Source organism: Gossypium raimondii, chromosome 6, assembly GCF_025698545.1.
Source record: "Gossypium raimondii isolate GPD5lz chromosome 6, ASM2569854v1, whole genome shotgun sequence".
NCBI lineage: Eukaryota > Viridiplantae > Streptophyta > Magnoliopsida > Malvales > Malvaceae > Gossypium > Gossypium raimondii.
In genome coordinates, this window is record NC_068570.1 from 43,983,708 (window position 1) to 43,990,875 (window position 7,168).

Consider the following 7,168-nt stretch of genomic DNA (forward strand, 5'->3'; position numbering starts at 1 on the left):
GAGTGGGTGTTATACCAGTGAGCTATCATTAGTCCTTTTTCAAATGACATTTATTTCCAAAGTTAGAAAATCATTTAGATTTGTCATAAAAAATGTTCTTTTAATTTTATTTTTTTAAAATGATGCTTCTGAATACACAAATGAACGAATGAGTGAACGAATGGATGGATGAGTGAATGAAATTGGGTCACATTGTCGTAAATATACTCATATATAAACATTTTCTTTCAAAGAAGGTTCAAAAACTGCTCGGCTTGCAAATTGTTTTTTTCATTTTTCATTCATACTTAAAGAAAATCCTAATCGATCCTATTGCCATATGGAAAATCTCTATTCATCGTTCTTCTTCTTCCTCCTCATGAGCTTGATGAACTTTTGGTAATGTGCTTGAGCCACCTTTAGAAGTTTCATTTCAGGCTCGTCCTTAGTTGTAAAATGGGTAGATTCTTTTTTGAGTTCTTCAATCTGTTCACATATGTCTTTGGCTTATTAAGCGAAAACTTGACCCTTCATGTACATTGTTGCAAACACCTCTTGTCGGCTTACTGTCGTTTGTTCCACTGCGACAAAATGCTCTGCAGGCTCTGTATATTCTTCCATGACCTCTTTGTTTTACTCTTCTTTTGTCTTTAATTCTTTAATTAGACAAAAAATTTCCTCCTTCAGCACCTCAATTTCAATAGTTTTCTTATTAGACACCATTCTCCAAGTTCGCTCTTGTTATTGTACTTTTTTGAGTTCATTAGCCCGGAAACTTGGATCCGCCTCTAACCTTTGAATCTGAGCGAACAAGTCTGATCTTTCTCGTTGACGTCGTTCTAACTGTATTCTTAGTTATTCATCTCTTCCCTTCATGTCTAACTGATGTTGCTGCTGTTGTGTCATGATTTCTTCCTCATTTTCCTTTACATATGCCTAATGCTGCTCTCGTTTCCGTCTGACCTCTTCATCTCTACCCCTTAGATGTATATATAAATCATGTATCTTTCCTGTTAGCTCAGCTTCATCATCTGGGACCTTCCTCTTTCCCTTGAATTGTGCTGACACAGAGATTTTACTTCTTTTTAGGCACCATTGGATATACGTTTTCAAGAGGGAATGGTTAAAAAAGGCTCCTGATTGCAAGCTTAAGGTTTGACCCCACTTAATTCATATCTCTTCCAATTTTTTCAAAAATCGCCGATCCGAAACAGAAACTTCCACCCTGTTTAAGCCAGGTATAGTAGGTATACATTCATCATACTTGTATCGGCTCAGAACCATCAACGAGGAATAACTGATGGCTCCCTATATGCTAATTAAGGGAACCCACAAATGACCATTGCACCCAATTAGTACTGTGCTTTGAATCATCTATGGAGCCTTCCATTCTATTTCTTGGTATATCAATGTACTAAGGTTTTGAACCCACACCTCAATCGATTGATTTGGAGGCCACTCACTTTCTAAAAATTCCTCTATAGGCCTAGTTGAAGGAACAAACACCAGATGAAAATGCTTATAGAGGCACCTAAAATGGCTTTTAATCCAAACGAACAACAACTCTGCGCATCTTAAGAAATGTTCGTCACCTTTCTTTTTGATGAAATTGAGTGAAATGATGGTTTCAGCTAAGACTGCTGGAGCAGGATTCACCCCTTTTTCAATTTGAAACAGAAAATTAGCTAGCTGCACACTCACATATCCCAGAGCTTTAGGGAACACAATCAACCCGTACAACGAATACGTGAACAGTGCTAAATGTCTATTGCCACAGGCCTTTCCCATAGCATCGCTAATGTCAGACCAAGAAATGTAGGGATCGTTTTTATCTTTTAACCTTGCTTTCACCACATCTATAGGTAATCCCATCAGATTGGCTAAGGGTCCCCGAAAATCGAAGTTCTGCTTCCAATATATCCTGAGCGGATCTTTAAAGTCATAGTGAAGAAGGGTAGAATATTCCTCAATAGTCGGTACCATATCCACTTCATTTAACATAAAACACCTATAAGTGGGATCCCAAAAACGTACCATGGCCTTCAACAAGGCATCATCCGGTTTAACGAACAGAAGCTGTGCTACATCGCCATACTTGTTCCGGAATTGCATTTTCTTAGCAATGTCCCATGATTGCCATATTCCCCTTAACTCATCTTTGCGATTTCTCCTATAGTCCATGCGAACTATCTGAGGCATACTTGAGTCAAAACAAGCTATCTGGCAATCGCCTTCTCTCCTCTGTGTATCCTCTAACATTCTTGCTTTTAGCCTTATATTTTTTATCCCCTGCCGAACAACTAAATCTTCTCGAAGTGTGTTCATGTTGAATATAGATGCGACACTGTGCCTCAAGTATTTAAATGATGCATGAATTATGCCATGAAGAGACACAAACACAAGAAAAACAAAGTCAGTAAAAAATAACAATAAAGTCAAATGAAAAAATACGAAATTAAATTATATAGCATTGCGAAGAAAAAAATTCAAACACAAAACATACGAATAAATGCTCATGAAGTCCTATAGGGTATTATTTCAAGGGGTAAGGTATGGCTCTTATGTCTAGGTTTCACATTTAAAATGGTCATTACTTGCTGGTTTACGGTTGACTCTAATGCACGAGGAACCCAAGGCTTAAATACGGCATCCATAGAGATGCGTTCCCCTTTTAAAAAGGGTTGACCCTTGGGTGGTAAGACTTCCATAGCATACACAGTAGCATTTGCTACGCGAACATCTATGTCCATCTTAACCATGGAGTAGCCCTTAAACTTATGCGGTGACATATTGTCACATGAAAGCCTAAGGCTACTCCTAAACAAGATGGGCCCAGACATAGGACTGAAAGCAAGATGCAACATGAGTGACAATTATAGCCGCCCCACGACGGTAGAGTCGACATACAAATTAATCGATTTCATCGATAAAAGAATAAACAAACACATTGGCATACAAATCAAAATAGGATAAGTAAATGAAATGAACAAATAAATCAATATTTAACACATATTCAACAATTTAAAATGACATTAGACAATTAAAAAAATTAATGCACGAATAAATAAAACTAATATGCACAAAAACTAAAAAACCTAGCTCTTAAACCTAACTAAGTCGACTCACTAATGTCCCTAGCAGAGTTACCAAGCTGCCATAACACTGCCTACATAAGAGTACAGGGGCCTAGAAAGTAAAGCTACACACGGAGGAACTAAATTACTTAGAGTCACCACTAACCAATTAGGACTAGGTTGCTTAGCCACCTACCGTCTAAAAATCTAGAATTAATACAATGAAAAAAATCCTAAAAATCTAGAATCGATTTCATCACAAAATTTTGGGTTTGGGAGTACAATTACGTATGGGGAAGGTTATAACACCCCCACAATGCCTATCCGGGGATATTCTTACGAGGTCTTAAGAGCTAGATTTTTTTTATTTAATCATATTAATGTATTTATCTAAGTTAAAATCTTATAGAAATCTTAAATAAAAACTCTAAAGGAAACGCCTCCGGTTTACTTATAGCTCGATTAAGATGTCTTCACCAAACTTATCTAATTTGAAACGTAAATTAGAGATTTTTACGTTTAATGGGAACTGTAATGCCCCAAAATTCTCTTATATATATATATATTTATTTTTGTATGTTTGTGACACAAATATTTATTTTCTTTAGTTGTTATGTGTTCTGGGAGTGTTTAGGAGGTCCCAAGTTCAAGCCTTAGCTTGGGCAAATTTTTGTTTTTCATAATGAATAAACTCCTATCTCTAATCAGTAGGCTTATAAATAAATGTTGATAAAATATGATAGAATGGGCCTGCGGGTCTGGTGGTGAAGTGGAGTGGCAAAGTGCTGGTGGTCTTGCGTTCGAGTCCTGGTGTGTGTAAGAGAGTGTTTTATTTTGCTACTTGTGCCATGTGGGTGTTTTAGTTTAGCCGATATACTGAAGAGTTTGAGTGGGATTTGAATTAGGTGGTTGAAGGAGGGGTGGCCGATTTTGGAGAGTGGATTAAGGGATATGGTGAGAAAATTAAGGAGTGAGGAGTCTGAGAACATCCAATTTGTGGTTGCAAGTTCGGCTCTTCTTCTCTCTTTTTCATTTTCTGACAATTTGTTCTATGATGTTTTATTTCCCCGTCCTCTTATTTTTCCTTTTTGCAATTTTGGCTTCCGTTCATCTTCCCAAATATTTTTGACTCTTTCTTTTGATTCTCTTTTTATCGTTTTTCCTTCTTTTCCTTTTGGGTTCTGGCGGTTACCTCTTTTTCTTCTGCTGCTGATTTATTTTGTTTTCTATCCTTCGTCTAGTGCCTACGACTTGTTCTTTTGAATCTTTGAGCATTGATGGTAAGCTCTACTAGTTTATTTATCATCTAGTTGTTGTTCTTTGTCTAATGGGGGTTCTAATTCTTGATTAGGAGGCCAGTAAGTGGCTATGGAACTCTTCTCAATGCCATTGAACTGTAAATCCACTGGTTTTTGATTGAAGGTAAGGTTTGATGATTAAAGTTGATTGTAGTTATAACTTCGTTTAGTTCTATTAAGTACCATTGATATTGGGTCTTTTAGAATTATCAGCAGCGAATTGTGAGAGTGGAGACCTATCTCATTCAGATCCGTAGTCGGGGGTTGCTCAATTTTGAAGGAAAGTGACGAATGGATTGAATGAATCATTGTCAAAGTTTTGGTTTCAAATTCACTATGAATTAGGACTGATTGTGGGATTTGTTGGTCGACTATAGGTGCCGATGACCTCAGAAGTGCTTTTAAGTGACAAACGAACCAGGTGTTTAAACACAACTCTGAAAACAGAAATCGGCGAAAAGCTAAAAAATGTGATTGTCGATGCAACACGAGCGTACGGCCGCCTGTGTGGTAGGCTGTGTGCTTGAACATGGACGTGTGATCGACGAGGTTGGCCATGTACAATTCACGGGTCAGACTGAATTGGGCCGTGAAGGCCACACGGGCGTGTGGGAATATTGGGCCAGGCCGTGAGATCCATACGGCCAAGGCCATTTTGGGCCGTGTGTGGGCCCACATGGGCATACAACATGGGCCGTGGGACCATTTTTACTATTTGACTGCTAAGGTTGCACGAGTCGCACGAGTCGACTGTGGACCTATTGTAGGGTCGGTAAACTTACCTAGACCCCTAATTGACTGAAATGACTATATGACTGTACGATTATGCATGTTATTAAGCATGATGATGTCCCACTGGTTTGATAATGTATGCCTTGGTTTTATGCATGATATTTTGTTTTAGCATGTCATATATGTATATTGCATTGCATTGGGGTGGGGTTATATTGTTCGGAGGAAGTGTACCGAAATGCATCGAGCCTAAATTACTGGCAGCTCAGCTGCAAACTATTATCTAATACCGCATTCGGTACATTTTAGAGTGTAAGGATGGGTGGGTTGATTATATCCCCACATAGAGTGTAGGGTTGGACGAAGTTAGAGTGTAAAGGCTGGCTGGGTAGGATTTGATATTGCATATCTTGTACTATACCGAGTATTGGTACTGTAATGGGCCAAGTCCCAAATGCATGACTGCTTCTATATTGTAATGGGCTAAGGCCCTAAGCAAGCTCAAATCATATCGAAATGGGCTTAGGCCCAGACTATGATTGCATACTGTCTGCTTGTTTATGTGGGGATTACACACTGAGTTTTCGTAAACTCACCCTTCTGATTCATCTATTCAGGTAATCCCCAGACTTATTTAGATCGGAGCGGCGGAGGACTTAGCTGTGGCCACACGACCCTTTTTTATTGTTTTGTATTTAATTAGGTTTATTTTTCAAAGCTTTATTTGGGGTATTTTTCTGTAATAATGGCCGCTATGAGTGTTTCCTTAAAATTTGGATTTTATACTGCTTTATGTATTATATCTTCTAGAGGTAGATAAAACACGGGTTTTTAAAAGAAATGCATATCTTTTAGAAAAATACCCACATGGACACAAACTGTTTTAAAAAGCTTTCGCAACATATAATATTTTGTAAACTAACGACTGAATAAAAATCACTATTTTAGGATTAATAAAAGATAACCTCGAGATCTAAACTGAAAATGTTTTAAGCAAATTACGATTTTTCAACGCGAGCATCAATTTTCAAACACACTATCATATGACATCGCTAGATTCGGTCATAACGTCCAGGCTGGGTTTGGGGTGTTACATTTTGTGGTATCAAAGCCAGGTTGAGAAACTCGACTGTGGATGTGGGTTTTAAGACGTGATTTTTGAGAACTGATTTTTAAATTTTTTTTACTGAAAGTGTGGTACACTGAGTCTCCGGGGCTGATCCAGTAAGTTTCGTGAAACTATTTTTGTTAGTATATCCTGAAACTGCTATAGGTAGTGTATACTGAGACTACTATAGATAGACTATACTGAAAACACTCAAGTTAGTGTATACTGGTACTGTAGGAAAATCGATAGATAGGGATAGACACTTCGTTGTATGAAGACAAACGTTAAACTTCTAATATTGTTTTCATAAAATACCTATTAATAAACACTGGAACTGTAAACTGAAGCATAAAATTTTAAATAAAGATTAACAAGAATAGACAATGAGCTCAAGAGGTACTCACGGACAGGGTACAAGAAGCCGTGGTAGAGGCCGTAGACGTGCTCGAGCTGGGTCATCATTTTCTGGCAACTTGCCTAATTTGGATACAAGTGAGACACCGACTTCACCAGTGACCGAAGCTGGGCCTCATGATCATGCGATTGGGAATGACGCACTGTCCCAAGCCATATTAAGGATTGTAGAGAGGGTCGCTGGGCTCAATACTAGAGCTGGAGGCCGCGGGTCGATTACGGAACTATTCCGGTCCAATAGAGTCGAGAATTTTAGGGGTATTGCTGGAGTTGCCCCTAATGTGGCTGAGTGTTGGATAGAGGCCACAGAAAGAATTATGGTCGACCTAGATTGCACCCTTGAGCAAAAATTAAAGGGTGCTATATCGCTGCTACGAGATGAGGCTTATCAGTGGTGGCTCACTGCTAAGGAGGGTACTCAGCCCGATCGGCTGACCTGGGAGTTCTTTAAGACTATTTTCTAGGGGAAATATATGGGGACCAGCTATGTGGATGCCCGTAGGAGAGAGTTCTTGAATCTGACTCAGGGGGCAGATCAGTGGCCAAGTGTGAGGCCGAGTTTT